The 23,067-nt window shown below is 43.3% G+C and overlaps 1 protein-coding gene across 6 annotated transcripts in view; it reads left to right on the top strand.

The window, feature by feature from the left end:
* OSBPL3 (oxysterol binding protein like 3) overlaps positions 1-23,067 on the top strand; it is a 277,877-nt gene that overhangs the window by 61,199 nt on the left and 193,611 nt on the right. The window contains exon 1 of one of the 6 annotated variants that reach the window (XM_068236037.1): positions 16,480-16,553. The exons of the other annotated variants lie outside the window; for them this stretch is intronic. The gene's annotated coding sequence lies outside the window, so the exon portion shown is untranslated. Of the gene's footprint in view, positions 1-16,479; positions 16,554-23,067 lie in introns of those variants that run through there. 6 annotated transcript variants of the gene reach the window in all.

Here is a 23,067-nt window from a genome sequence, read left to right as displayed (position 1 = left end):
ACGACAGCATTGACATTCTCATGTAAAATCTCCTTTGCTGAACTGCAAACCAAACCAAAGTTATGACTCTTTGAACCTTTGAACTCTTTTCTGCATTGTTTTCTCAGTAAGATGAAGTAGTTTTAGCGTCTATTTACTTTTTAGGACATCTGGCTGAATTTGACAATCAGTTTAACATCCTTATTTGCATTGATCACTATATCTCTGTACTCATCTGGCAGTCTGGGCATCCTCTCAGTAAGTCAGCCCTCAATTTTATCACGCTTAGCGCATACCTTTTTTTCAAAGGTAGGCAAAAGTATGGGATTTGGAAAGATCCCCTTTGGAGGTGCGTAAAGGCAGTCCCAATATAGGCGAAGGAGGATGACCAGGAGTCTGTGCTGCCTCCCTTGGGAGACTCTACATCTGGCCACCTCGGTGAGAGCTTGATCCCTGGCTGGCCTGAAAGGGGCACATGCCTTCTCTGGCTGGTTTCTGCAAACAGACACAATTGAATCAGGTAAGACCTGTCCTGGACAGGACAATATACAGATTGACATATATTTTATAGAGCGCTATCTTTTTTTTTTTTTTTTTTGGTCTTTTTTTTCAAAGATAGTTATTGAGAAAGGTTAGGACAAGGGAAGCTGCACTAGAAAGGTGTCCTTTTTTAGTAGGCTTAGTCTTCAGTTCACACCTGAAGTCAGTCTATACTCAGTTGAGCTAATGAGAGGCTATCAGCATTTAGTATATGACTGAGCTATTAGGTCAGTTAACCCCCTTGGCGGTATGAAAAATACCGCCAGGGGGCAGCGCAGCAGTTTTTTTTAAATTTTTTTTTTTTTTTTAAATCATGTAGCGAGCCGAGGGCTCGCTACATGATAGCCGCTGCTCAGCGGCATCCCCCCAGGCCCGCCGATCGCCTCCGGCGATAGGCGATCAGGAAATCCCGTTCAAAGAACGGGATTTCCTGGAGGGCTTCCCCCGTCGCCATGGCGACGGGGCGGAATGACGTCGCCGACGTCAGCTACGTCGGGACGTCATTGGGAGACCCGATCCACCCCTTGGCGCTGCCTGGCACTGATTGGCCAGGCAGCGCAGGGGTCTGGGGGGGGGGGGGGGCGCGCCGCACCGGATAGCGGCGATCGGGCGCGCGGCGGCGGCGATCGGGGTGCTGGCGCAGCTAGCAAAGTGCTAGCTGCGTCCAGCAAAAAAAAAATTATGTAAATCGGCCCAGCAGGGCCTGAGCGGCACCCTCCGGCGGCTTACCCCGTGTCACACACGGGGTTACCGCCAAGGAGGTTAAACCTCAATCAATTTTGCATTAACCTTTAAAATACATTGGTCCTTTTAACCCTCTAGCAGCTACATGTGGAAAACCATATGTGCGCTGCAGGCCCACAATTCCCCAAAAGCAGACTAATCAGAGTTGAAGTGAGCCCTTACATATTTACCTGTTCTGGACGCTGGATCGGCTCTCCTCTTACTCTGTCAGCTCCCATCTTCCTCCACTGAGCGACCGCTGTGATGCCAACATCTCCTTCTGGTTCCCAATCAGGATCCAGAAGAGGATGTCGGGATTACAGCGCTGCGAGTGGAGGAAGAGGAGAGCTGATCCAGTGCCCGGATCAGGTAAATATGAAACTGATCCCTGCACTCACTCTGCATTGGGTTGCATTAGGTAGTCAGAGATTAGGCGGCTGAGGATGCCCTGAGCTAACGCAGGCAGGGCTGCTAAAAGTACAACAAGATCAACCAGCAATAGACCAGTATTGAACCTACACTACATGCTCCTGCTGTCAGCAGTATGCTGAACATTTTCACCCACACTTTTATCCTTTCCACAGCTTGCGTCTCTTGAGATTTTCCTATCCTTTTAACCCTTTCGCAGCCACATATGGAAAGCCATATGTGCATTGCAGGCCCATCCTTTGAAGTCCATGCAGTCCGACTATATTGTGCCTCTAACCTCCAAATCACAGTTATCTACAGCCCTCCTGGCCCTGCTTCTGTGTTCTTAGATCACTTCTTTGCGTGGCTCCTCCTTTTCTTGTCCTCTAAAATTCCTACCATTATCATGTGTGATTTTATTGTGCTTAGTTATTACGGAGCTTCATGGTCTTGTCTGTGGAGGGGATAGGGTTGGGAGGATGAGAGGAGGCACTCCGCCCGCTGTGGGGGCAACGGTAGCCTAACAATACAGTAGCAATTGGTTTTTAGTGGGTCACTTATGATGTCTGAGTATTTGTACTGCTTTAGGCTGGGACTGTCACGAATAACAGTGTCTGGTATAGAAAACTTGTGTCTATATGTAGCTCTAAAACCTGCATTAAAGGTTTCCTCCTGTAGTACTGTTAAAATGGCATCATGTAAAGTTCAGTGTTGCCTCTGAAAACCAGCAGTAATTGCATGTGATCACTTTGTCCTTGCCTGAAATTCAGCACACCTGATGCAACAATACATTCCTTTTTGCCTTTGTGAGACAGGAATCCATCCAGAGCTGCTGGTGTATCTATAATTATACAGGATCGTTCATCTAAGGCTGTGTACATATTACAAAGTTTTGTTGCCCAAAATTATTATTTTTGATTGTTTCTTGTGACAGCATAGCGTGAGCGTAGGTGTCATGCAATGCCTGTGGCTTCTTCAGTGATTGTATTGTTTGACAATGCTCATCTGACCACTATTGTTCTTGCTATAGCTTACAGCCAGTCACCTTCTGCACTGTTCCACCCAAGGACTTAACACAAGAGCCACGCTGTGGGTCCTTATGAGAATCGTTGGTAAACTGTGACCCAATGTATGTGGTAGGGCTTGCATGAGTAGGAATACAGGGGGCCCTGTTGGGTTGTGGGAACCCCAAGATTTCCTATAGTAGACTGAAAAGATAATGCACAGCAATGCTCCTTGCATGGTTTAGGAGGATCGAGGGAAAAATTAATTGTAACAAAAAGCCTGTTTCCCGATGTCTGACAAATTTTATTTGGTACAGACAATATTGACCACTAGGTCCATGTTTTCTGATTCCTGTTCCTCTACAGCAGGGGTCCCCAAACGTTTTGGGTCGAGGGCCGGGTCAACATACTTCAGACTGCTGGGGGGCCGGAGTATACATAAAATGATGTAGAAATCTTTGCAGGCCAGACAGTGAAGCATACCCAGTTGACAACCTGCAGTCCAATTGGACAGCAGTGTCACCTGATGTGGAATTTGATTGAAAACCAGCGAATTACTGCTTTCTGGCTTCCATGTGGATGAGACCACCAATATTTAAAGAAGTAGCTGACCGCATCTATAAGTAATACATTTTTTTGTGTGTGTGTGTGTGTGTGTGTGTGGGAGGGGGGGGGGCAGTAAAAAAGCCTCAGGGGGCCACATTCGGCCCGTGGGCCTTAGTTTGAGGACCACTGCTCTACAGGCTAGCATAGAGGGGTGTAACTAGGGGGGAGCAGCCCTCGGGGGCCCAGAGGGTTGTGAGGGAGGCCTAGCGATTTACCATTCCTTTCTCTGATACTTCAGATCAGGTGTTTTTGTGGCTACACAAGTGTAAAGATCCTGATGGCCACACCTGTTTCATAAGCCTTGTAAGATGGGCCCCCAGGCTGTGAGAGTCAGCAAGGGGAGGCAAAGGACGGGTTGTGAACATTGCGCGGCCCCCATCAAAGTTTTTCTGTGGTGTCCCATGACTTGTAGGTAAGCCCCTGCTAGCATAGCCCTTGTTGGTCCGGAACATGTCCTTCCAACACATTCATTGTCCCTTTCCAGAAGTCTTATAGAGGAGCTGTCAGCCATACTATCTCAGAAAAAAAAACCACATATATAAGTAGAGAAATACTTGCTCTAGTTACATAACATATATATTGCACTGTCCACGTTATGATTTTAGTGATTCTTCTACAGAAAAAAAGAGAAAGTCCTTCTTAGCATTTCCCATTTTAGCTGTGGCTATTTTGAAGCCAATCCTGACGTAATTTCCTCCCTTACTCTCCTCTGCCTGATTTGCCTGCCCTTTACTATAGAAAGTGCATTGTCTCAGCATGAGAAATATTGGCCAATCAGAGAGGAACAGAGCTGCTGGAGGGGAAAACAGGAGGGAAAGAGGCTTCAGCCAAACAGTTTGAATTAGTTAAGTCTGAGGGCAAAGTAGAGCAGCAAAAAGACAACCCAGCATGCCCTGCAACTTCCTTTTTGTGTACCAAATTTTGTGTGTACCAAATAAGAGTCAGGTAAACTGGGGAATGATCGTTTATCAACAAGAAAAGTTATAGTGATTTTAACCTTTGGATTGCCTGGTTAGCATCCTTATTACTTGTTTACCAGATGATGATAAAGAATTGATTTTTGATTTTATGCCCAACAGTTAGACTTCAAGCTTAGATTGTCAAGACCTGACAGGGACGTTTGGTTTAGGAGACACTTGAACATGTTGCACTTCCATTATACTGTAGTAAGTTTAGAAAGTTTAGAGACTGAAAATGGTAAATGATAGATTTGGAGAGATTTACACACAATTATGGAGTACTCCTTTCAAATAGATTTGTGTGGGGGGTAAGTGACATGATCTTGCCTACAATAGGATATACCTAGCAAACACTGCCTTTTATAAAGGTGAATATACTATAGTAATGTCGAGGAACACTGAAATAAAATCCAGCGCTTCTGTGACAAATTTTGTTGCACCTACGAGAAGTGCCAGCAAGTGATTAAATCTTAGTAATAGGTTACATTTTTTTTTTTTTTTTTAGTGTGCATCAGCCTTTAATAGCTGTGTGGCAGAAGCTCTTTCCCCTGCTGCTTTAACAGAGCATAATAGTGCATAAATATTGGATTGCCGACTTGCTGGTACAATCTTAGACCGCCAAGAACGGATTAACAAGAGTTTCGTTGCTCTGGGGAATACTGTATTTAAGTGCACAGGCTGCGCTCTCTGTTGTGATGACCCATAAAAAGCCAACATATCGATCATCTTGAAAGCAATCCTGAGCTCCTCTGGTAAATGTTTGTTTTCTTGCCCATTTTCCCACTTTATGCAAGGCTACGCCTAATCATGCCAGTAAATTCTTTGTCTGCCCCAGTGATGGTGCTCATTTCTCTTATGTAATATAATGTACTCTTTCTAGAGTGTTTCACCATGTGACCGGTTATCTGTGGCCGCAGGAAGCAGTACGAGATTTCACTCTTTACTTACTGAGTTCTCTGTGTGGTCATCGGCTGTTGCATAAAGCTTGCAAATGAGTAATGCAAGCTGTGGAGGAGCCTCAGTGTCAGAGTGCAGGTATATTAATATGAACATTCAGGGTTGCTGGGTGTGCTGATCGTACATGCATAATGCTAGTCTGAAGACAGGTAGGTGCATAGAACATTCAATCCTGGCGCTCTTGCTATTATCCATGACCTATATGAAGGGTTATTTATGCTACGCAGACAAGACAAAGAACATTTATATTGCGCTTTTCTCCTGGCAGACTCAAAGTGCCAGTGTTGCAGCCACTAGAGCAGTGATGGCTAACCTTGGCACTCCAGCTGTGACAAAACTACAAATCACATCATGCCTCTGCCTCCCTGAGCTATGCTTAGAGCTGTCAGAGTATTGCAATGCCTCATGGGACTTGTAGTTTCACCACAGCTGGAGTGCCAAGGTTAGCCATCACTGCACTAGAGCATGCTCTATAGGCAGTACCAGTGTTGAGGAATCTTGCCCAAGGTCTCCTCACTGCATAGGGTGCTGGCTTGCTGAACAGGAAGAGCCGAGGTTCAATCCTGGTCTCCTTTGTCAAAGGCAGAGTCGTCCTTAACTAGTACATTATTCAGCCACAGAGCAGACTTCCATTGCCCTAAACTAGACAGTGTTACTGTTATACCATCAGTTTGTTTTGAGTAGCAAAAACCATAATATTGCCCCTGAAGCATAAGATGGTGCTGAGCCATTCAGATCTGAAGTAAAAATAAACCGATGAGACAAACACCTGTACTATAGTTCCAGGGCTTTCTTTGAATCCCATTGTCCTTATTTGATTTTATGACAAATCTGAGAGATTTTAAAGTAAAAAATGTAAATTCTTACCTTGGGACAGGGAAGCCTCTGAACCCTACAGAGGCTTTCACCAGCCCTCTCCATCCCTCTATTCCAGCGCTGAGACCCCCAAAGTTGTATGGAGCTTGCCCACATTGCCCAGACGAAGGCGACTCGCGTCTGCACAGTAGCACAGAGACTTCACTAGGGCTTGGTGGTAATGTGGCTACATTCTGATGCCTAGTCCTAACCCCCCCCCCCCCCCCCCCCCCCACATGGAGGTGCCTAACCTTAACCTTCCCCTAACCAGTGCCTAACCCCCCTAAATGTGCCTAGCACTAATTTAATTTGGGCGCTCAAACTACTGAGACATGTAGCTGATCTTCCATGTTCGGCTACAACTGTTAAATTCTATGTAGTAGCTGATCGGCTGTTACTTGCATTGGGCACCCAAATGATTGGCTGGGGGGCCAATTACCGAAATTTACCACGTCATGGTGCCGAAACAACCTGATCCGTATTCAGCTTTCATGATGCAAGCGAATCTTGAAATATACTTTTTTTTAATCTGCAGTCACAAGGCGTTCTCAACCACACAGGAGTTTTATGACCTCTAATTATTGAGTGTTATTTTTTGATTGTAGTTCAACTGTGAAAAAAAACTGTCCTTAGAGCCCTGAATTCTTCCACCTTACAGTGATTAAAAAAAAGGAACCACAGTCAAGTTCTAAACAGGATTTTTTTTCCCTTCAGTTTAGGAGTTTAGGTTTACTTTAATGTCCTTTTCCAGGCGAGAATTGTACTACTCTAATGTCCCCTCCACTTAATGGTCCTACAAGATTTAAATAACATTGTAAAAGCTTGCCAATACCTTAGTTTAGTTGACACTAGCAGCAGCCACGTGGACACTGCTGTTTTTTTTTTTTTTTAAGTTACCAATGGTGACTCAGCTCTCATTTGCATGTTCTGCGGACTCCATAGAGCGCAGACCATCTGTGTTTCTCAATATGATACGTGTAACGCCTTCCAAAAGCTGGATTTACCTAGTTCACCCTGGAATAGGAACATTATCTCAAATTCTCCCCAAAACGTATAGCTTTATTAGTCGTGCACACAAATTGTGTTGAAATGCTTTTTTAATGTTTACTAATGATGTTAATTAACTACAATTTGGAGGGAAGTTAGGGTTATTCATCAAGTAGGGAGTTTTTTCAAGGAACGATTAGGGTTTGTCATCAGGAAGGAGTTAACATGAAAGTGAACCTGAGGTGAGAGTTTTTTTTAATGTAACTAAATTAGCTGGTACAACTATGTTACAGTTAGCCCCGCCCACATGATGTCATGACTACGCCCATTTCTTTGCTGCGGCGCAAAAGTGCCCCCGTGAGCCCCACCTGCTAACCCTTGTGCCCCCTTTGAGCCCCCCCAAAAATCTGAAGCTGGAGCCGCCACTGGCCCTGAGTGGTTTCCATTGCTGGGCTTTTGGTTAGGCAGATCAGAATGACAGGGAAGTTCAATTAAACGGATGCCAAAAATTTAGTTACTAGATTCAAACGTATGTTAAAAGTATCCACGTACCGCATTTTGAGAACCTGTGAACTGAGCACGCTGGTTACTTCATAATCACAAGCATACAGGTAAGAAAAAAAGATGAAGAATGTATTACTTTCTGTGCTTATGTCACTTCCAGCTCCATTGTTCCGTACTGACACTGAGTTATTCATACACCAATATCATCCAAAGAAGCAGAAAATGATCAGGAATCTAAGGGAGATGTCATACATAGAACAATAAATTACAGTTTTGGAGAAAATAATATATCATTTCATGCTGAAAACATTTCACCTCGTGTTCTGCTCATATCTTCAGAAAACGAATCTCAACACCATATCATTTATCAATTGTAACCAGAACATTTCACTTATACTTGAAGATGCGATATCCGTGTGAAGTAATGAAGACCTCTGTATCTTTGGCCAGATGTGTAGACTTCTGTGCCCAAAAAGACCGGTGACTGTGCTATGTTTGTCCCAACCCCCCTATCCTCTTCAATTAATTTTGGGAAAATTACAATAGGCCCCACTTTTTTGTGTTTTGCTATTGTATTCCTTTCATATATCAGTAAATGCAGCTTTACAGACCAGACTGTATATGTCTGTAAAGGATTTTCTGCGCAGACTGAAAATAATGTGCATAACTGTAGCAGTTTCAGGTATTGCTATAAACTGAGGTGTCTAGGATAGTGTACAGAGTTTGAATCTCTGCTTTCTCAGTTCAGTAATCCCCTACCTATTCAGTGAAGAGGCCTTGCGAGAGACTCCCTAACACTGCTACTGCCTATAGAGCGTGTCCTAGTGGCTGCAGCTCTGGCGCTTTGAGGCCACCAGGATAAAAGAGCACTTTAAAGGGACTCCGAGCAGTGCAGAAACTATGGAAAGATGCATATCATTTTAAAGCGCTCTTTCTCCTCTTTCCAATGATATGTAAACCACCGCCCTACGCCTTTTAGTTTTCGCTATTTTCGCGATTGAAATTGCCGCGGCCGCAATTTCAATCGCGAAAATAAAGAAAACTAAAAGGCGTAGGGCAACGATTTAGGTGTCGCCAGAAAGAGGAGAAAGAGAGCTTTAAAATGATATCCATCTTTCCATAGTTTCTGCACTGCTCGGAGTCCCTTTAAAGTGCTCATTTTAAAGCTCTCTTTCTCCTCTTTCTGGCGACACCTAAATCGTCGCTCTACGCCTTTTAGTTTTCTTTATTTTCGCGATTGAAATCGCGGCCGCTGCAATTTCAATCGCGAAAATAGCGAACACTAAAAGGCGTATGGCGCCGGTTTATATATCATTGGAAAGAGGAGAAAGAGAGCTTTAAAATGATATGCATCTTTCCATAGTTTCTGCACTGCTCGGAGTCCCTTTAAATGTTCTGTATCTTGTCTTTTTGCTATTTCAGCGTTGCACAAAAGTTACAGGCTAGTCCAGCACTGGGCAAGCTACAGTTGTATCGGGCCTGCGTGTGCTGGATTGGTGGGCAGATTCCTCTACCCTCTCCGTACAGTGTTGCGAGTGGGTGGCGAGGGATTTGAAACTCACCTTGATCGCCAATTCCCACGTCGCTTCTCCATGATAATAGGATGTCACATAATGGGACGCTGGGATGTGCCAGCGTATTACACGCTGGCTGCCACCTTGTAATACGCTGGCAAGTCCTAATGTCACTTCATGTGACACTCTTTTGCCATGGAGACGCAACACGGTAATTGGCGATTAAGGTTATTTTCAAATCCCCCGTTCGCAAATCTGCAGGGGGGGGGGGTTGGAATTTTAGGACTGCTTAAAGTTTGCTCAGCCCTGGGCTAGTCAGGCTTCAGTCAGAATGCCTGATCTGGATAGTAGTTTTGGGTCTATGATTTAGAAATCTTTAGAGGCAAATAATTTAAATTACAGCCAGCCAAGTAGAATTTTTTTGTCAAAGGGAGTGAAAAATGGCACCCTCCATATCCGTATTATTGCAGAAGTCCTTTAGGGTAGGTTCAGACCGCCTGTCTCCAATGCGTTGCAATAGTGTAATAATTAACATGAATGGGGGCATTCATCTCATGCCGTTTGCAGTTTAGTCAAGCATCGTGGTAGATTGAGATTTCCCAAACGTTACATACAGGTTCTGGAGTTGGCAGCATTTGCGGTTACAGTTTATCCCCCAAGGACTGAAATGCAATGCAACAACAAAGTTCTTTTCTGTGTGGGAGCAGAAAAGAGTTTGGCCATGGCAAAGCAACCCAAAAGTGACTCTGTAACAAAAATTACAATGTTTTTTTCTACCATACTACAAGTTCCTAAACTTGTTCTAATGTGTGCTGGCTTACTGCAGCACTTTCTACTATCACTGGCTCTGTAATAAATCAATGTATCTTTCCCCTGTCAGACTTGTCGCCCTGTGTCTGGAAGGTTGCCAACTCTTCCGTGCTGATCTGTTCCTCTATGTACACTCCAGTATGTGTTATTTACATAAGCCAGCAGCCTCTCTGCCATCTTATCAGTGATAGAAGAGAGCTGGATAAAAATCCTCCTCTGTTAGGCTGTGAAAGGAGCTGGGCTGTCACATACTGAGGAATTAACGACATAGGCAGAGCTGTCTGCAGGAAGCCTGTCACTTCAGTGGGTGAGAGCTGCAGGGGGACAGAAGGTACACACACAAATGATCTCTTGAGATTCAGAAGTAAGGCTGTATACAGCCTGCTTGTGTATGGATGTATTTTGTATGTGTGGACATACTGTACATCAACCTACTTCCTGTTTTGGTGGCCATTTTGTTTGTTTATAAACAAACTTTTTAAAACTGTTTTTGACTACTTTTAATGCGGTGGGGAGTGACGAAATTGTGACAGAGGGTAATAGGAGATGTCCCCTAACACATTGGTATGTTTACTTTTGTGCGATTTTAACAATACAGATTCTCTTTAAGGGACTGTGTTTTATCTATTTTTTTTATTTTTTACATAAAATAATCTAGTGTTAAAATAAAGCTACCTTGTAAGACTTGTAGGCCCATGAGAGGCTAGCTGAATTTTCCTCTTGAGACAATCGTGTTCTCCTTCCCCCGTTTCTTGGTACACATCAGTGTAGTAGTGTCCCGATCTGATCTTCTTACAGTCTCCCATCATGTCTGCCTAGAGGAGGTTTGATTGGTCCATCCAAATTTTATTGGTGTACTGTGATTGGATAATGATTTGGTGAATGGTGTTTATAGGATGCTGTGGTGGTTTGTAGTATTGTGCAGTTTTTTTGGCTTGAGGACGGATGGAATCTCGTCCAAAACAACTTGAGGCCTATGTCTGTTGCCTGACGACTGTCTTTACAGAGGGAGATGAATTGAAGTAAGGATATGATATCTACTCTTCAATCTGTCGGAACACCTGCCCTATGGAAGAGACTGTACTGGTACGGTCACATGACTATTGCTCCATTTGACTTTTTGGTGTTACGACATATCATTATCCATAAACCTGATTTAATTTGCACTTTGGAATGCATCTGAATCCCTTCAAGTTGCTGTGAATAGGAAGTGCTGGTCAATCCTTGTACAGTGTGGTGTCCAACATCAGCCCACATGCATTTTTCTAACAGCTGTTTCCCCCCTATGAAGATCGGAATGCCAGGGGCAGTGTGCTGGAATATACACATTATTTATCAGATGTAGTCCGATGTTTTTAGCATAGTTCTCAGACTATCTAGAAAGATAATAGAAAGGATGTCATTATTTATTTGGGGGACTGATATGAGAATTTGGACCAGTACTACCATCAAATTTATTTTAGCGCTGTGTAATACAAATGATTGTAGCTTTCACTCATTTCCAAACACAGTGCTGTTGTCAAGGTTTCAAAGAGTGCAGTTTGAACTTGTAGCCTATTTTTTTTGGTAACTATGGCTGGCTGAAGATTGAGATGGAAAACTCATGTTTAATAACATTACAGTAATTTGCAAATAAGATTTTAGCAGCTCTGCTCTATATTTATGGTAGTTTTATACCAAATGCATAATTTCCCTTTAAATCTGTTTATTCCTTGTTTGTGAATTGCTTCAAAAGAAAGTAAAAATAGTCTTTTTTTTTGTCTCATAATAGCAAACTATTTTGAGTTTTAATGAGCTTGGAGGAATTCTCCTGTAGGCGTAAATGACAGCAGAACCCAAACATTTAATTCTCACCCTTTGACTAGTACACACCATGCAATTTTTTCCATCAGATGGATGGTCGAATAGATAATTTTCAGCAGGTCCAATCAGATTTTCGATCGATTTTCTGATCACTTCTATACAAAATCGATCAGAAAAACGATCGGAAATCAAATCGGACCTGTTGGAAATTATCTATTCGACTGTCTATCTGACAGGAAATTGCATGGTGTGTACCAGGCATTAGATGATACTTTTGTATTGCCCAGTATAGGTGAAAGTCTAAGGGCCTGTTCAGACTGCACGCGTTTCCAGCCGCGTTTTGGAAACGTGTGCAGAAGGCAGACACGCACGACATCAGACAGTGCATAGACTGCACTGTCTGATGTTCACACTGCATGCGTTCCGGACCTGTGCGGTCCGGGAACGCATGCTGCACGCAGACTTTACAAAAACGCGCGGCTGTCCCATTCACTTTTCAGTGATGGGATCAGCCGCGCAACGCACACAAATGCGGATGGCGTGCGTTCGTACGCGTTGCGTTCCGCACGCATGGCCATCCGCGTTTTGCAGTCTGAACGGGCCCTAACTGCAGTGAACTAAAGAGTGTGCATGATGCTATGCAGAGTGTTCTGTGTGCACAGAAACAGTAGAGAACTGGCTATATGAACAGGAATATGGAAATCGTGTACATTCTGTTGCCATGATTGTAAATACGCCCAGTTGGCAGAGCGTCATCAAAGCTGGCTGAAAAGAGAAGGGAAAAATTATTCTTATAGCAATAAAAATGTTTTAATATGATTTATATTACATTTTCCCATAGAAGTGGAATTTTTCTTTTTAAACTGATATTTTTTTCCCCCTGTTGCAGTAAAGTTTGTGGCTTTTTTATTACTAATTGCAAAATATTAAGGGCCTGAAAAGCAGCATTAAAGTTGCCATGCACAGGTAGCAAAGAGCAGTTTTACCGCTACTAATAGCAGGAGAGCTGCATGCGTAATCGGTTTAGCGCAGTGTGCATTGCTATGGTAACCTGCGCACAGAAATTTTACTACTTGCATCAGGCCCAAAATGTGTTACTTAGAAGTAAACTGTAAATTTGTACCCCCTCCATGTCCAACTTTTCTCATTTGTTCACATACAAAGGTCTCAGAAATGTGCCTTATAGCTGGAATAGGTCTGCTAATTACGCTAATAATGCTTTGAAGCCAGTCAGTGCCAGACCTGGTCACAACCAGCTGGCAGGGATCTTAAATGGGCACATGATTTTGTTGGGCTCTTTCCAGGCCCCTGGATTCTCTGCAAAAATAACTTCTCCACACATCTTCTCTTAAAGAAATATTCCTTCCCAAACAATTCCGCTTGTTTTTGCTTGTGGATGAAATGCCATGTGTATAATAACAAACACGTAGTGCAGTCTTGCTACTTAGATCACATGCAGCAATGTTAAAGCAGAACTGGATCAACAGGGATATGTGCAGGTTCAGGATGGTGGTGTTTTTTGTTTTTTCTAGTAGGACTTGATGGACAGATGTCTTTTTTTTCAACCAAACTATGTAGCTACAGTCTGGCATAATATACAATTTAAAACCTGTCTCCTTATTTATAAGATTAACTTTATCCAACCTGCATTTGACCCAAACGTCGGCTGCCAACTTGCATCATAATGCGATATCTGGTTCAGTGCATAACTACAGCATTACTATATTTAGACTGCAAAGCTTTCTTTCTTAAAGAGACTCTGTAACAAAATGTTCAGCCTTAGTTCTTCTATCCTATAAGTTCCTTTGCCTGTTCTAATGTGCTCTGGCTTACTGCAGCCTTTCCTAATTGCACAGTGGCTGGGTTATCTCTGTTATATGATCTAATCTGTTTTCTTCTGTCTGCTCTGTGGGCTAAGGCTGGAATGTGTGGAATGTGCAGGGCTGCTTGTGATTGGATAGAAGCGATACACACCCTCTGCAGACCCCCTGCAGGCTCTGTATGACTCACACACTCTGATTATGTGAGCCTATCACACGCTGGTTTGTAAACACTGCCTAAAACTGTTAATTACAAGCCAGGATTGCAGCAGAGAGTGGCCCAGGAGAACATAATGAATAGAATGGTATGCTTTTTGCTGTAAAAATTTTAGAGTACAGATTCTCTTTAATATTTATAGTATGCCTTGCCCTCTGTTTTATCTTCTGTATTCAGAGAGCGAAGAACCTGGAGAGCCCTCAGCTTGGTAACTGATAAATGACCCTTTAAGTCGTTACCTGTTTGATTCGGTAAAGTTTATATGCACACTGTGTACTTGGCCAAGGCGGTCATTTTGGAATAGCTCAACCAAGAATCCATCATGTGTAGGTATCCCCAATTCTGTTTTAAGGAGCCCTATTGCGAAAAGTTGTAACATTTTAAAATACATTGTTTAACCACTTCATGCCATTGGAAGAAGGGTTCAAATGCGCGCACGCCTCCACAAGCGCTATTGCAGCATGTGCGTTTTAGTTGAATAGCAGGACTTTTATAAACATCCTCAATACCAGTGTTTCTCAAACCAGTCCTCGTGACTCCCCAATGGTGCATGTTTTGCAAGCAACCTCCCCTATGCACAGGTGGAGTAATTAGTGTTTCAGGTGGATTCCACGTAGCTGAGACACTAATTACCCCACCTCTGCATAGGGGAGGTCGCCTGCAAAACATACACCATTGGGAAGTCACGAGGACAGGTTTCAGAAACGCTGCTCTATATATTAAAGGTTCACAAACAGGACAGTTATAAACATCTATTTTGCATGACGTGGTTAAAATTCCACCAAATGCCTCCATAATAGAGTTACAAGTTGGCCACCCTCCCGACAAACTTCGCTATATACTGGCCAGGCACTCATCCGTCCTCTCTGTACTTCTAGGTTTCATATCTAAACTGAAAACACTCTAGAGTATGGCTGCTGCCCCAGAGCTAGATCTGTATCCAAATGCCTATATTATGTATGTATTTATATATATATATATATATATATATATATATATATATATATATATATATATATATATATATATATATATCTAGATCCACCCCAGTAATTGTTATCTAAACTAAAAACATTGCAGTACGGCCACTGCCACGGGGCTAGATCTATATCCAAATACCTACATTATGATTATAGATCCACCCCAATATGTGGTATGTGTACATTCCTGCTGTCACTGGAAGAGCACCTGACATGTGAAACTGCATTAGTTACTTCTTGTTTTGGCTTACCTTGGTTTCCATAGTGACAGGTTGAGTGTTTTATGCAGAAAAACAAACTTCTTCATGTACACCAAAAATACAGTTTCCTTTATTTAGAGGTGACAATAACTTTGCCAAGAGATGTAGAAAATGTACTGGTATTAATTGCAGTATATATAGCCTCTAAGCTGACAGAACTTCTTTATTTTTAATTCTTGAATGTACCTTGTAACCCTGCCTCGTACAACCGGTACATCGGGTTTCCAAGTATTGTGCTGAAATGCTATTTGTTGGCTAATGTTACTGACTGAGACCTGAGGACTCGCCCATAAGTTTCTACAATAGTTTAAGGGACTGTACTGTGACTTTTTGTTTTTTTCCATTTAAGTGCCAAAACTAGATACTTTATCATGTTTTTATGTAGCACTGATTGCTTCATCAGTGCTTTATGGAATACATAGTCCTGTGTCTTCATGTTTTATTTTTTTCTTTTATTGCAAAAATTAGAATATTACACACAAAAAATGTGAGATGTTTAGAGCTGGTTTGACTGGCAAGCCTTAACAGCAAAAAAAAAATAAAAGTTCTTCCTTTTGCTTTTGTGTAACAAAGATAAGACTGTAGAGAACAAGTGACCCTGTGTAAACTCTTGCTGTGAGATAAGGGAGAGCAGTAACTGCCTCAAGCATTCAAGTTTTGCTGATGGTGATGATCGCAGATGGTGGTTTTTTTTAATAACCATGTAAATGATGGTGCTCTAATGACCACTGATATGATTCTTGTGGAATCCCAAATACTTTGTATGCTGCATTCGTATGGTTGCATTTCTTTCTTGCTCAGTACAGCTTATAAGGATTTTGCAGTTTCACCAGAAATGCCTAGCAAGTGCACATGCAATTTGCGTTCCTTTTTTGGGGGTGGGGAGGGAATAGAGCAAACCAGTCCTTGAACATTGGGAAATCATACAAAACCATGGCTGTGACCTTGCCTTTGTAAAGAACAAATCTTGCCCCCAGGCGTATGGCCATTATTAGAAATTGTATGGAGAACTACTATCTTAACATGCATTGACACCGTTATTTACAATATTTTGTTTTGTTTCACAAGCATTCCCCACAGATAAAAACAGTGCGACACTACATTGCTTTAAAGGACAACTAACGTGACAGGGATATGGAGGCTGCCTATTTATTTCCTGTTAAACAGTGCAATTTGCCTGGTTGTCCTGCTGATCCTCTGCCTTTAATACTTTTAGCCATAGGCCCTGAACATGCATGCAGATCAGATGTTTGACTGAGAGTACTTGAGGTTAAAATGGACAGGCTCTGTCTGAATGGGAGGGGGAGGGGTGTCGCAGGATTAAAGACGTACCTGTCCTTACGTCTTTGGGGCAGAAGAGATGCTCTGCTCCCCTCCTAGCCAGTGCAAGATTTTGTCAGAACTGAAATATATCAGTTGCGCTCAGCTATGATTGAAAGGACAACTTATGAGCAAGGTCCATGTTTCCTGATGGCTCAAGTGGGCGATACAGTTTAACAGCGTGCTGAATAGAAAGCTGTTATGGGGTACTGGCCATTTTCAAAATGTAGGTTGGAGAACTCCATTGATCACAGTGTACAAACAGGATGCAGGAGAGGAGAAAGCGATTGAGTAGACTGCACTGGAGGTAAGTATGACGTGTGCACGTTTATTTTGATGTTTAGTTTTCAGTTCAGGTTTTCTTTAAGACTATTCAGCACTAGCCCTGCTATTTCTCTATATGAAACCACATGTGAACCAGGAAAAAAAAAATAGAATCAATCATACCCCCCCCCCCCCCCCCCCAATAATTCTTCTTCCTCCTCCTCTCCATAGGGCCTCTGTGGCCCCTTTGTAAAAGCTTTGACCCAGCTCTGTTGCATCTACAGATGCGACACCTGTACTGTTGCGAAGCTGCAGCTGAATCATTATAGCCCTGCCATGCATGTCTCTCACCTTGAGTTCCCTCTAACAGATCAATTATAGTATCAGGCCAGCATCATAAAGTGGATGGCTCTCACTAGCAGTCAATCGAGGCTCAAGCTGTCTGTCTTTACTAAACTGAACTCTGATACAGCTTCCTGCACTTTGCACTGTTATTGCTCAGTGCAGTGCCTTATTAAATAAGGCAACAACTGGAAGCATTCTTCAGACTGAAGGAATATTTACTTATCAGTGCAAGTACATACAAGCCAAGCTCCTGTCTGACTGTCTGCAGTGAGGCACCAACTGCATAGTTTCCCATGTGTAAGAATGTTGGTATTTCTGGAAGGGTAAATGGTTTCCATATACTGTATGGATTTAGGTTTCCGTAAAATTTGTTTTCAAAACGTTTTACTGTGGTATAAACAATGATGAATGTCAAGTTAATCGCCAATGGTGTTACATATCGATGCAACTCTCAAGACCACATTTTTTAAACAATAACCCTGTGTTTGGACATAAGGTATCCATATAGATTTCATATAGATTTTAAAGCTTTATAACACTGATGCTAGGTACACACTGAGACTTTCTGGCAGATTTACTGTCAGATCGATTATTTCCAGCATGTCCGATCGATTTCTGAGGTGAACAGAAAATGGTTGGAAATCAGATTGGAAATGCTGGTAAATAATCTGCCAGAAAATCTGTGAGTACCTAAAGGTTATAGTAGATAGAATACTAAATCTATACAGTAACCTCTGGTTGCCTCTGAGGAAGCAGGTTAATCCTGTGAAACGGCTGTAAGGCCTCCACTATATGTATGTCAGTGTTGTTGGGGATGAATTAAAGGTTGTGAAGCATTATCTGCTGCGGCTGGTGCCTGGATACTTTATTCTATCTACTCTATCAATTATGGCTGTTTGATCTGGAGACACGGCTGTCAAAACCTGCTACCCCCTAAGTGTCTGTCTTTTACAGCATCTTGTGCCAATCGTATCCGAACCTACCTACAAGTGTACCTGAAGGGGGTGACCTGTGTAAATATGTAAGCGGCATGCTTATTTTACTTTTTCTGTGGCTTCAGATTTTTCTTTGTTTCAGGAAGCAGTGTGTTATATAATTAGCAGTGACTTCCTGGTTTATCAGGGTTTAAGTAGAATATTCAACATTTTGTCATAATAGTTGCTAAGCTGAATACTTGCCTGACGACCCAGGAAGATGGATCCCAAAGGCGGTCCACGATCCATCTTCTGGCATGAATGCGTGACGTCACGTGACCGCACACGACTGGGCGAAGGGAAGGCGGTAATTTGCATGGAGTTGTCAGGGATCTTAAAGATCCGATCCGCCGTGACGGTCCTTGTCACTGTGTGTCGCCAAGCAGCGTTCGTGTAATTTTATGTCTGTACCCAGCACGACGCAGAAATGATTGTTGCTCAAAAAATTGCCAGTCATTCAAAAAATCGTTGGAAAATCACTTAGTGGGTACAGGCCTTTAGGCTCAACTTGGTGAAGGAACCTCTTGTTTTTCAGGGTGCTGCTTAAAGGAGATCTCCGGGGTAGGAAAGTTATCTAGATCATAGTTCCCCCAACCCTGTCCTTAAGGCCCACCAACAGTGCATGTTTTGCAGGAAACCACAAACCATCACAGGTGAGGTAATTAGTGTCCCAGCCGAGCTGATTAACTAACTACTTCTGTGGATTTCCACAAAACATGCACTGTTGGGCCCTGAGGACAGGGTTGGGGGAACACTGATCTAGATCATTGCATTTCCTTATTGCTAAAGTGTAGATTGGGTTCAGCACATGGGCAGCCTTTTCTGTTTTACTGTATGGAGAGGGCTGAGGGCAGGACAAGGGGGAGTGTGTTGCCTAATATTTGGATGAGAGATAATAGTAATGGGGCACAGTTTTCCAGCAGTTGATAGGCATTGGCAGACACCTGTACACACTTAGAAAAGGACCACCTTTTTCTGATACTTTCTTTTACCCTTTAACTAAAGTTGCCATTAATATGCTTGGATACAGCACTCTGCACAGCTTGCTTCCTTAGCAATGACCTTTTGTGGCTTACCCTCCTTGTGGAGGATGCCAATGACTGTCTTCTGGGCAACTGCCAGGTCAGCAGTCTTCCCCATGATTGTGTGGCTACTAAACCAGACTGAAAGATCATTCAAAGACTTGGGACAACTTTTGTAGATACGAGCTTAAAAGGAACCAGAGGTGTGAGATATATGGAAGCTGCCATATTTATTACCTATTAAACAATACTAGTTGCCTGGCAGTCTTGCTGATCTATCTGGCTGCTGTAGTGTCTAAATCACACACCTGAAACAAGCATGCAGCTAATCTTGACAGATTTGTCATAAACCTCTTACCGGCATGCTTGTTCATGGTTTATGGCTAAAAGTATTAGAAACAGAAGGAAATAAATGTAAGCCACCATTTATCTCTCAGTCTCACCTCAGGATACCTTTAATATGCTAGATGGAATGAGACACCATGACTCTACAATATTAAACCTTTTCATATTCCAGTATTATAATTTTCCAAAATACTGAAGTTTGGGTTTTGATAGGCCTCCATGAAATCTCTCGGGAATCAGCCTTGTGCGCCGCATATGTTCGCCTCGCCGGACCGACGCTGTGCCTTCCCTAATGTAATGTCCCCCTGGTGTCCAGGTGCAATGTATACATTACCTTTCCACTGCTTCCTCTTGTTCCCGCAGGCCCCGGACCCACTCCACTCACCATACATGTGTGCCACGTGGTTGCCTAGTAACGTGGCCGTGTGTATGATGTCTGACGTCATAAGCGCACCCCTTACTAGGAAACCACGTGCTGCACGTGTATGGCAAGTGGAGTGCGCCCGGAGGCGGCGCAAAGGGAATGTATACATTGCACCTGAGCACCATTATCATTAGGAGGGGACAGTACCGGGGGTTGCATCGCGTTTGTCGAGCATCGCAAAATTGCACACTATTCCAGCCGCACACCCGATCGAGCAAGTCGACCCAACATCTTGGAGCATGCGCGATCGACTGTGACCAATTTCAGGGCCGAAATTGGTTGCATTGTTGGTCGGGCATGTACTTGGCGGCACCGATTTTCATCCAATTCACTTATATTAATCGAATCGGATGGTTGATCTGTCACCAAGTCGCCTGATGTATGGCCACCTTTATGGCATAGTCCCCTGTTCACCTTTACTGACCATGAAAATTCCAATACTAGCTGCGTTATTTGTGCAGTTTGTGAATAATCGTATGTACTTAGTGCTGGTGTTTGAGTGAATTTGCACCCAAATAAATAATGAATTCCTGTGTGGAGCTTCTGAGCTTCTCAAAGCAGTTTTTATATTTTTGCCTCCTACTAATTAAATATGCACATACTAATCTTACATACACTGAATGGCTATTTGGAAAAAGGGGAAAAGCATATACAGCAAAAGCCAACACCGCCGTGGCTGTACCATGGTAACATTGCTTGCATGCGGAAGTCCTACTACAGTAGTTTGCATATTCCTTTATTTTTAAACTTCTGAATGCTGATAAAAACTTTATCATGTTACTGAGCATTAATATAATTTACTTTCCTGAGGACGATGATAAGATAACTGACCTCACACTCTGTGCTGCTCACTTCCTGCTCTCTACATCCGGCTTGTCATAAAAAGTATTAGAGACCTAATGAACAAACACCTAGGAACACTTCAGAGTGGTTTCCGGACATGTGATCTCTGTAGCATACTGTACAAGTGCAAAGATCCTGTTCTAATTCGAAGTTTACAAATGAAACTGTCATTCATGGCCTAATACCAAGCACAAATGCTTATAGTTTTATTGTAAATTTAATCACCCAGACCCATCTTATGTAGTGGGTTAAATGAGCCTAAAAGCTCACTACAAAATAAAAAAAAAACTAAAAAAAAACAAAAACTGGGGACCTCACATCACTAGATACACTTAAAGCAAACCTATTTTGAAAATACAAAAGTTAGATACTTAAGTAGAGGAAAGCCACTAGATAATCCATAGGCTTCTCTGATCCTCTTTCACCTCACCGCTGTTTGCTGGGACCCTCTTTTTCTTCCAGGCTGCGGGACCACACTTGCACCTGCGCTAAAACATGGACAGGAGCACATCCATTTAAACATAAAGCACTTGTCGAATATGTTTGGAAGATTTTTCCGAGGCTTCCCTCTATCTAGGCAAGTACTTATCAGGGGCACTTTTTTCACTACAGGTACTTTGTAGGAAATATACAGTGGTTTGCAAAAGTATTCAGCCCCCTTGAAGTTTTCCACATTATTTAGCCCCCTGAGTCAATACTTTGTAGAACCAGTCTCACACCAAACTCGCTAGTGCCTATAGTAAATGTACTCATATGGGCGAGAGATTAGACTGGGGACTTCTCTGGAGGATAGTTAGTGGCTTCCTATGTACATTGTTAAGCACTGCAGAGGATGTCCACACTCTCTCTAAATAATGGGCTGTCTTGCCTGATAGTGCCTGTTTGCTGTCTTATCGCCACCACCTGATGGAGATAATGGACTCAGTTCACAACAATATAAGTTTTTTGAAATTGGAACAATTTTTTGTGTGCTCTAGTTGAAAATTGCTTATAATTGAAATAAAACGCCTTCAAACCGCTCCTTTCCCTAACATTTCCCCACTTACCTCTCAAACTATTGCTTACATTGTCCCCCCTCCCACGCCCTCCCCCCACCAACAAGCAATAATATACTGAAAATAATTTTGATAGTACCTTTTCAACTACTTTTTCGGTACTTTTTGAATTGTAGAGTACTGAAAAGTTATTTTAAAAAGAACATGAAAAATAATCTCCTAGGAGAAAACTCAGGAGAAAAACTTACCGTATTTTTCGGAATATAAGACGCACTTTTTATCCCCCAAAAGTGGGGAGAAAAAGTCAGTGCGTCTTATATTCCAAATGTTAACAATTTGGTACTGGTATATTGGCCTCAGCCAGGCAGTATGTGCAGCCATTTGTCCCCCTCTTATGCGCAGCCCTGGAGTTATATGAGCCACCAGTCAAATGCGGGTCAGTGCAGAGCGGCAGGTATGGCAGCATTATACTGTGGCCGCGATTGGTATGGATGTCGGGAGGCGGACGGAGATCAGCCTGCTTGGCTGTAAGTAAGAGGCATGCTATTCATGCAAAGCGCAGCGGAAGACGCTGATACCGATCCGGGATCCAGCCGACGAGTCCTCCATCTGCTTCTCTATCTTCAATACCGGCTCGCGCTGATCCCCGTCCTGTTACTTCCTGGTCTGCCGCTCTCTCACTGCGTGACCCTGACGCACGTAAGCCGCCGAGGTCACGCAGTGAGAGAGCGGCAGACCAGGAAGTAATAACGCCTTCCGCTGCGCTCTGCATGAATAGCATGCCTCTTACTTACAGCCAAGCAGGCTGATCTCCGTCCGCCTCCCCGACATCCATACCGATCGCGGCCACAGTATAATGCTGCCATACCTGCCGCTCTGCACTGACCCGCATCTGACTGGTGGCTCATATAACTCCAGGGCTGCGCATAAGAGGGGGACAAATGGCGGCACATACTGCCTGGCTGAGACCCACTGGCTACCTAGAGGGGGACAAATGGCTGCACATACTGCCTGGCTGAGACCCACTGGCTGCTTAGAGGGGGACAAATGGCTGCACATGCTGCCTGGCTGAGACCCACTGGCTGCTTAGAGGGGGACAAATGGCTGCACATACTACCTGGCTGAGACCCACTGGCTGCCTAGAGGGGGACAAATGGTTACCAACAGAGGGTCATAAAAACCAGCAAAGCATAGGTAATGTGGTTAATAGAGCTGCTGGGGGTGGCAGGGGGTTAGTGTAGCTTGTGAGGTAGCAGGAGTTAGGGCTGGAACCCACAGGAGCGCTTTTGGCAGCGTTTTGGCAGCACTGCGATATGCTAGCAGTTTGCCAAAACGCTGGGCTAATGTTAATGGATGGGGCAACTTCCACAGGAGCGTTTGCGTTTCTCAGAAACGCAAACGCAGGACATGCAGCATTTTGGGAGCGTTAGCGCTTCAATGTAAAGTATTGAACCGCTAGCGGAAACGCTCAGCAAAACCTAAACTGAGCGGTTTTGCTAGCGTTTTGCGGTTCAGCACACTGTAACAAAATGAAAAATAATTCACAGGACCAATCAGGATAAAAACGCAAAACGCAAAACGCTAGGCACCCGCTGGGGAAAAAAATACA

Source organism: Hyperolius riggenbachi, chromosome 5 (genome assembly GCF_040937935.1).
Source record: "Hyperolius riggenbachi isolate aHypRig1 chromosome 5, aHypRig1.pri, whole genome shotgun sequence".
Classification (NCBI taxonomy): domain Eukaryota; kingdom Metazoa; phylum Chordata; class Amphibia; order Anura; family Hyperoliidae; genus Hyperolius; species Hyperolius riggenbachi.
The sequence above is the reverse complement of the archived record's forward strand: the minus strand, read 5'-3'. Positions and strand labels throughout refer to the sequence as shown.